This window comes from Mustela putorius, unplaced genomic scaffold (assembly GCF_011764305.1).
Source record: "Mustela putorius furo isolate JIRA1106 unplaced genomic scaffold, ASM1176430v1.1 tig00003899_pilon_pilon_pilon, whole genome shotgun sequence".
NCBI classification, from domain to species: Eukaryota; Metazoa; Chordata; class Mammalia; order Carnivora; family Mustelidae; genus Mustela; species Mustela putorius.
This window is the reverse complement of record NW_025422048.1, coordinates 810,884-819,960: the sequence shown is the minus strand read 5'-3', so window position 1 is coordinate 819,960 and position 9,077 is coordinate 810,884. Positions and strand designations below refer to the sequence as shown.

Below are 9,077 nucleotides of genomic sequence, written 5' to 3'. Positions count from 1 at the left end.
CTGGGTACTTACCCCAAAGATACAAATGTAGTGATCCAAAGGGACACCTGCACCCCAGTGTTTCTAGCAGCAATGTCCACAATAGCCAAACTATGGAAAGATCCTAGATGTCCACTAACAGATGAATGGATAAAGACGATGTGGTTCATATATACAATGGAATACTATGCAGCCATCAAAAGAAAAGAAAGTCTTGCCATTTCGAATGACATGGATGGAACTAGAGGGTATTGTGCTGAGCAAAATAAGTCAATCAGAGAAAGACAGTTATCATACGAGCTCACTCCTGAAATTTAAGAAACAAAACGGAGGATCATAGGGGCAGGGAGGGAAAAGCAAAACAAGAGAAAACCAGAGAGGGAGACAAACCATAAGAGACTCTTAATCTCAGGAAATAAACTGAGGGTTGCTAGAGTGGAGGGGTGTAGGGGGATGGGTGGCTGGATGGTGGACCTTGGGGAGGGTATGTGCCATGGTGAGTGCTGTGAAGTGTGTAAGCCTGGCGATTTCACAGACCTGTACCCCTGGGGCTAATAATACATTATGTGTTAATAAAAAAAAAGTCATTCTGCATTTCTAGAGCTCTGTTTTATGTAACAGGTACTTTAAGTAGTAAATATTGTGTCTATTAATACACATCCTCAGGGTTCCACCTCCTTTACTGTTCATTTTCTTCTTTTCCTCTTTCTCTTGTTATTTGTTGGAAGTCCTTGTTGAAGAAGGAAACAAACTTCCCTGTAGTTTTCGTGAGTAATAAGCAGCCCTGGCTATCAAAGCAAGTAGCCTGAGCCCCACATCTGGCTCCACACCTAGCCAGGAGCCCACTTATTTCTCTCTCTCTCCCTCTGCCCCACCACTGCCACTTTCTCAAAAATAAATAAATAAAATAAAGTAAAATAAAATAAAAATGGCCTCTGATTCTTCAGTATCTGCTGTCGTGGTATTTCCATGATCTGATTGAAAGGTCAGTTTCAGCGGTAAGCTTGCATCTTAACAGCAGTGAGATTTTGCTTGCGAGTTTAAAGGCACAGTCTGCAAACATCTGTTCAGTAGGGTGCTGCCCGGGGCAAAAAAACTAAGACAGATGTGCTTCCAGATGACCGATTGCTATTTAACATATAATTGGAGTATATATAAAAGATGAACTGAAAAGCTAGGAAAATACTTGAAATCTTTCCCTATCAAACGTTCCCTCCTAAGCTTCGATATTCTCTTTCAACAAAGGAAATCTCTTAGGAGAGTATTGATGCCTGGACCAGGAGTTAGAGAAGCCTGGGATTTTTTTTCTGAAATTGAGTGAAGTGTATTTTCATCTTCCTTTTTTTAGGTTTTTATTTGAGACAGCATGAGTGGGGGCAAGAGGTAGAGGGAGAGGGACAAGCAGGCTCCCCGCTGAGCAGGGAGCCCGATGTGGGGCTCGATCCCAGGATCCTGAGATCATGACCTGAGCTGAAGGCAGAGGCTTTACCCCACTGAGTCACCCAGGCGCCCCAAGAATGTTTTTTTGTTTATATATGTGGCATTAAATTGTCATCCTTAAAAATATGTTTATTAGTAAGATGTGAACAGTGGGATTATTAATAACATTAGCTTGAACTCCCCCATTAAAGGATCCTAAGAGAATACTATGAATAATTGTATGCCAACAAGTTAGGTAACTTTGATGAAATGGACAAATTCCTAGAAACACAGACTATTAAAATGGATTCAAGAAGGAATAGAAAATCTCCACAGACCTATCATGAGTAAAGAGATTGAATAGTGCTGTGATCTGAATGTTTGTGTTCCCCTAAAATTCGTATGTTGAAACCCTGACCTCCCAAAGGATGGTATTAGGAGGTCGGGCATTTGGGAGGTGATTGGGATGAATGGGATTAGTGCCTTTAAGAGGCTCCAGGGAGGGCGCCTCGGTGGCTCAGTGCGTTAAGAGGCCCCAGGGAGCTTGCTTGCCCCTTCCCTCACATGAGGATGCCAGGAGAAGTCTGCAGTCAGGAACAGAGCTCTCACCTGACCATGCTGGCCCCGCGATCTCAAATTTCTAGATCCAGAACAAATGAGAAACAAATTTCTGTTGTTTATAAGCCACCTGTCCGTGGCATTCTGTTAAAGCAGCTCAAATGGACCAAGTAAATCAGTAATCAAAACCCTCCCAAAAGAGAAGTCCTAGACGGGATGGCTTCATTTAAAGAATTGACACCAATCCTTCCTAAACTCATTCAAATAATAGAAGAAGAGGAAATACTTCCTAATTCATTCTATGAGACCTTTCGTGAGCATTACCTTGATGTCAGAGCAAGACAAAGACATCACAAGAAAGCTAAAGCAATATCCCTTCTGAATGTGGATCCAAAGATTCCTGACAGAAAATGCATCAGACATAACTCAACACCTGTTTCGTGATAGAACACTCAGAAATCTGGGATTAGAAGGGAACTTTCTCAACATGATAAAGGGCATTTGAAACCCATGACTAACATTGTACTCAATGACTTTCTCCCTAAGATCAGGAATAAGGTAAGAATGACCACTTTTGCCACTTCTGAACATTGTGCTGGAGGTGCTAGCCACAGAAATGAGACAAGAAAAAGACAAAAGACATCCAATTAGGCAACAAAAAGACACATAAGACCTTTATACTGGAAAGAAAGAAGTGGAACTATCTCTGTCTGCAGATGGTGTGATCATACATATAGAAAATCCTAAGGAATCCACAAAAAAATGTTGAAGGTAATAAAAATTCAGCAAAGTTCAGGATGTTAAGATCAACATGCAAAATTGGTTGTGTTTGTATCTACTAGCAATTTGAAATGAAATTAAGAAAACAGTCCTATTTAAAATAGCAGCAAACAGAGCAAAATACTTGGGAATATGTTTAGCTGAGGAGGTACAAACTTGTCTGCTGAAAATGACAAAACATTGTTGAAAGAAATTAAAGATGATCTAATTAAATAAATAGCAGACTTGTTTATAATAACCAAGGGCTGGAAACTACCCAAATGCCCATCAACAGTAGAACAGATAAACCATAATGCCATAGATAGCTGACAAGAAGTTCAGTCGCATGACATATGAAATTGTCGTTGTGGGATTAATGAAATGAATGGGGCAAGTCTATCAGACGGTCCAAATCTGTTCTGATCCTGGCTGGGGTTTGGTGCCATCTAGTGGCTGGTATTGCTGTGGTCTAAAGCACTGATGAAGGTTCTGGGTCCCATGGCTGGGCCAGTTACTATGGGAATTCCCCAGTTAGCTAGGACTTGTTTTATTTACTTGATCTGGGGATATTGGGTTGGGAGAATACGGGGCGGACCCTCCCTCCATATTGCTTCCTGAGACAAAGTTATGTGCCTACCCTTCCTGATCCGCTGAAAGCAAAAACCTTAGCCTGCCTCTGTTTGACAGTGGAGGCTGGGCAGGGGAGGGGAAGCAATAACCAATAGGGTTATGTCTGATTTTCAGCTATTTAAGGGCTAACTGTGTTATCAGGTTGTGTTTCCTGTTTATATTCTTGTGCTGCTATCATTTATTGGGGTACTATACTGTAGAGGCAGTAATGAACTGGGTGTGTATAGCTACATGCCAGCTTGGCTGAATCCTTCTGAAGCCTTTTATTGTGAAATATAACACATATACAGCCAGTTGCACAAAATCAAACATCGCCATAACTTCAGAACATCCCTTGTACCTTGTCCAAACTATGACTCTACTTCATTCTTAGAGATAACCACCACCCTTTTATGTTACTCTTTTTTTCTTTGTAGTTTTGCTACTATTTTAGTTATCTCTTTTTTTTTTAAAGATTTTATTTATTTGACAGACAGAGATCACAAGGAGGCAGAGAAGCAGGCAGAGAGGAGGAAGCAGGCTTCCCATGGAGGAGAGGGTCCGATGCAGGGCTTGATCCCAGGACTCTGGGATCATGACCTGAGCCGAAGGCAGAGGCTTTAACCCACTGAGCCACCCAGGCGCCCCGAGTTATCTCTTATTTTGTAATCATTCTTCAGGATTGTCTTTTTTTCCTCTTCCTCTTTTACCTTTTAAAAAACCACCTATTGAGGTGTGATTGACATCTGAAAAGCTGTCCATACGTAACATATACAACTCGATGAGTTTGGGGCTAAGTGTACTTGTGAAACCATCACCACATATTTATCCTAAAGACACAAATGGAGTGATCCGAAGGGGCACGTACACCCGAATGTTTATAGCCGCAATGTCCACAATAGCCAAACTATGGAAAGAGCCTAGATGTCCATCAACAGATGAATGGATAAAGAAGATGTGGTGTAGGGACGCCTGGGTGGCTCAGTTGGTTAAGCTGCTGCCTTCGGCTCAGGTCATGACCCCAGGGTCCTGGGATCGAGCCCCGCATCAGACTCCTTGCTCGGCAGGGAGCCTGCTTCTCTCGCTGCCTCTGCCTGCCGCTCTGCCTGCTTGTGTGTACTCTCTCTCTCTCTGGCAAATAAATAAAATCTTAAAAAAAAAAAAGAAGAGGGACGCCTGGGTGGCTCAGTTGGTTAAGCAGCTGCCTTCGGCTCAGGTCATGATCCCAGCGTCCTGGGTTCGAGTCCCACATCGGGCTCCTTGCTCGGCAGGGAGCCTGCTTCTCCCTCTGTCTCTGCCTGCCATTCTGTCTGCCTGTGCTCGCTCTCACTCCCTCTCTCTCTCTGACAAATAAATAAAATCTTTAAAAAAAAAAAAAAGAAGATGTGTTGTATGTATACCATGGAATACTACTCAGCCATCAAAAAGGACAAAATCTTGTCATTTGCAATGACATGGGTGGAACTAGAGGGTATTATGCTGAGCTGAATAAGTCATTCAGCGAAAGACAATCATCATATGATCTTCCTGATATGAGGAATTTGAGAAGAAGGGTTGGGGGCCGTGGGGGGCAGGGAGTGAAAAAATGAAACCAGATGGGACCAGGGAGGGAGACAGACCATAAGAGACTCAGTCTCAGGAAACAAACCGAGGGTTGCTGGAGTGGAGGAGTGTGGGAGGGGCGGGGTGGCTGGGTTATGGACATTGGGGAGGACATGTGCTACGGTGAGCGCTGTGAAGTGTGTAAGCCTGACGATTCACACACCTGCACTCCTGGGGATAATAATACATTATGTGTTTTTAAAAAAAAGAGAAACTATCACCACAATCTATGCCATAAATTTTTCTCCTGCCTTGATGATGATGATGTGTGTTGAGTACACTTAACATAATATCTACCCTCTGAGCAAATTAAAAAAATATTTTATTCATTTATTTGACAGTGAGAGAGAGCACAAGCAGAGGAGGAAGCAGGCTCCCTGTCAAGCAAAGGAGCCTGATGCGGGGCCCCATCCCAGGACCCCGGGACCATGACCTGAGCTGAAGGCAGATGTGCAACAACTGAGCCCCCCAAGTGCACCCTAAGCAAATTAAAAAAAAATTGTTTTTTATTTGACAGAGAGATAGAGGCACAAGTAGGCAGAGTGAGAGGGAGAAACAGCCTTCCTACTGAACAAGGAGCCTGACTCGGGACTCAATCCCAGGACCCCCGGATCATGACCTGAGCCAAAGGCTTAGCCGACTGAGCCACCCAGGCGTCCCCCTCTGAGCAAATTTTAGGCATACAATACAGTGCTGTTAGCTAGAGGCGCTATGCCGTGTAGATCTTGGTATTTATCCTACATAACTAAAACTTTCTATCCTTTAACCATTTTTTCTCCATTTTCCTCTCCCACTAGGCCCTGGCAACCACCATTCTACTCTCTGTTCCTATGAGTTTGACTATTTTAGATCAACATATGAAGTCATATAGTATCAGTCTCTCTGCACGTGGCTTATTTCCCTTAGCATCACGTCCTCCAGGTCCGCCCGTGTTGTTGCCCATGGCAAGATTTCCGCCTTTTTTAGGCTGAATGATATTCTCTTGTATGTATAGACCATATTCTCTTCATCCATTCATCTGTTGACGGACGTCGGACGTCGGGTTATTTCTGTTTCTTGGCTATTGTGAATATCGCTGCAGTGAGCCGGGGAGTGCAGATATCTCTTTGGGATCCTGGTTTCAATTCCTTTGGATAAATAATCACGAGTGGGATTCCTAGATCATATGGTGGTTCTATTTTTAATATTTTGAGGAATCTCATACTTTTCCCCATATTGACTGTACCAACTTACATTCTCACCAAATAACAGGCATCCTAACAGGTGTGAGGTGGTATCTCATCATGGTTTTGATTTGCATTTCCCTGATGATTAGTGACGTGGATTACCTTTTCATGTACCTATTGGCCATCTGTATGTCTTCTTTGGAGAAATGTGTATTCAGGTCCTTTGCCAATTTTAAAGTTGATTTAATTATTTGGTGTTGAGTTGTATGAGTTCCTTACATATTTTGGATATTAACCCTTTATCAGATACATGGTTTGCAAATATTTTCTCCCATTCTCTAGGTTGCCTTTTCATTTGGGTGATTATTTCCTTCCCTGTGCAGAATTGTTTTAGTTTGATGTGGTCCCACTTGTCTATTTCTGCTTTTGTTGCCTGTGCTTTTGGTGTCACATCTAAAAAATTGTTGTCAAGACCAATGTCAAGGAGCATTCTCACTATGTTTCCTTCTCATAGTTTTATGGTTTCAGGTTTTATGATTAAGTATTTAATCCATTTTGAGTTTATTTTTGTGTATGGTGGGTCCAATAGGGATCCAGTGTTGTTCTTTTGATTGTAGCTCTCCAGTTCCCAATACCATTACAAACACTATTGTATTTCTTGGCACCCTCATCAAAGATTAATCGACCATATATAAGTGAGTTTATTTCTGGAGTATTCTGTTCCATTAATCTATGTGTTTATTTTTATGTCAGAATGACATGCTATTTTGATTCATGTAGCATTTTTTCTTTAATAAATGGTTTATTGATATTACATTAAAAAGAATGACAAAATTGTATTATCTATATTTCTAGATTGAATGGCCACCCCATAGAAGGCATCTTTGGAATAGTAAAAAGTTTTAAGAATTTGTTTTCCCATAGCCATAAAGCTGTCATGCTCAGTTTGGGTAACATTTCCCTCACCCCCAGGCTCCAGTCACTGACAGGAGGAAACCAGTGTCAGCGTCAATATTTAGCAGCATTTCAAAAAAGCATTTTTTTCCTCTTGAATAAAAAGTTAAACTATTCTTTTAGTGCAGCAGTTTCATATGGTCTTATTACTTCTATACACCAGATATGATCCTTTCACATTTATGTAGGTAAGTCTCTCCCATTTTTTTTTTGAAGACTCCCAAAGACTTTGAGGATTTTATTTTTATTTTTTTAAAGATTTTAATTACTTATTTGACACACACAGAGAGAGAGAGAGAGAGAGAGAGAGAGATCACAAGTAGGCAGAGAGGCAGGCAGAGAGAGAGCAGGAAGCAGGAGCCCTGCTGAGCAGAGAGCCCGATGTGGGACTCGATCCCAGGACCCTGAGACCATGACCTGAGCTGAAGGCAGAGGCTTAACGCTCTGGGCCACCTAGGTACCCCTATTTTATTTTTATTTTTAAAACATATTTTATTTATTCTTTTGAGATATGGAGAGTGAGCATGAGAGAACATGAGCTGGGGGACAGGGGGCAGTGGGAGAGAAGCAGACTCCCCGCTGAGCAGGGAGCCCAACTCAGGGCTCGATCCCAGGACCCCGAGACCACGACCTGAGTCAAAGGCAGATGCTTAACCAACTGAGCCACCCAGGCACCTTGAGGATTTTATTTTTTCACAATGAAAGAAAAGAGGAGGGTGTCAACCCATGACGGTCAGCCCAGCCAGGTAAGTAGACCTGCTGAACTCAGTTCCTGGTGCAGGAAGCAATCTGACACCCTCCCCTCGCTCTCAGCTCTTAGAAAGGGATCTGGGAGGGATAAAAGCAGTACGGAAGGCACGTGCCAGAGAACTTGGGACAAGGCTTTCCGGTGCTGTGGTTCAGCAGCCTTTGGGAGGCGGGGGAACCAGAGGCCAACGCCCTCACATGTGAAAAGGCTGCTAAGAAATCAGCTAGGGTGTCGGTTAGATGCCCTTTGAAATCCAGCCTGTACTTGCTTTCCTGTGAAGTGAAGGGCTTGAGATGTGCAGAGGCATCTGAGACATGTGTAGGGGACCCTTCTTGTGCAAAAGGCAGAGAGGAGCCTCTTCAGGAAGGCTTTCTACTCATTTGTTTTCATGTCAGCTTACCATCTAGGCTAGGAAAGCCGCTGTGAGCTCTGCCCACTAGCTTTGAACTTGGACACCGCACCAATACTACACAGACGACCAAATGAATGACATTTTCCTGGTTCTGCTGCTGCTTTGGACTGAATAGGTGTGATCATGCTCGAGAAAAGTGTGTGAACATAGGCCCAGATTCTGTTAGTTTCCACTGCAGAAAATCAGCGAAGCGCTCCTTAGCTCTTGTATAATTCAGTTACTGGCTTTGCCCAGCTTCGGGGTCATCATCCATCTGCTGGACTAATCGTTCCCCCATGACGTCATCAGTCCCACGCACAGCAGGTGGATTGAAGTCCCGGTTAACTAGGAGGTGACTCCAACGTCAGTGGAGATGATCTTTGAGTGTCTCCAGCACAACGTTCAAAGTGATCACCATGTTAGATCCAGCTCACAGCTTTTGTCCAGGGCTTCAGCCTGGACTAATGTTGTAGGAAAACTGTCCAGCAGCCAGTGCGGCCAGGCCCGTTCTCCAGCTCTGGCATCATTAGGCGGGTGATCACATGACCTGGAACCACAAGACCTTTCTCCCTGTACTGCTTTGCCATATCACCAACTTGGGTGATGCTGGCTTTGATGTTCCTGCACAAGAAGTAGCTGCTGGAGAGATGCTGGAAGCCAAAGGATGACTGTGCGCAGGAGTTTGGAAGCCATTGCCTTTGCCAGGCAGGGAGGGGGTGGCCTAACAGGCAACCCTGACAGCAGCCTTGGAGAAGCTCCGGGAACTTTGTTGCTTCTGCCTCTGACACTCTTCCCTTGCCAGGGACTCCTGATTGCTATAGCTTTGTAATACAATTGAAAATCAGGAAGCCTGATAGCTCCAGTTTTGTTTTTCTTGCTCAAGATTGCTTTG

The 9,077-nt window shown here is 43.5% G+C and overlaps 1 pseudogene; it reads right to left on the bottom strand.

The window, feature by feature from the left end:
* Nucleotides 1-8,202: 8,202 nt before the first annotated feature.
* Nucleotides 8,203-8,844, bottom strand: LOC101674614 (annotated as a pseudogene).
* Between the last annotated feature and the right edge of the window lie 233 nt (nt 8,845-9,077).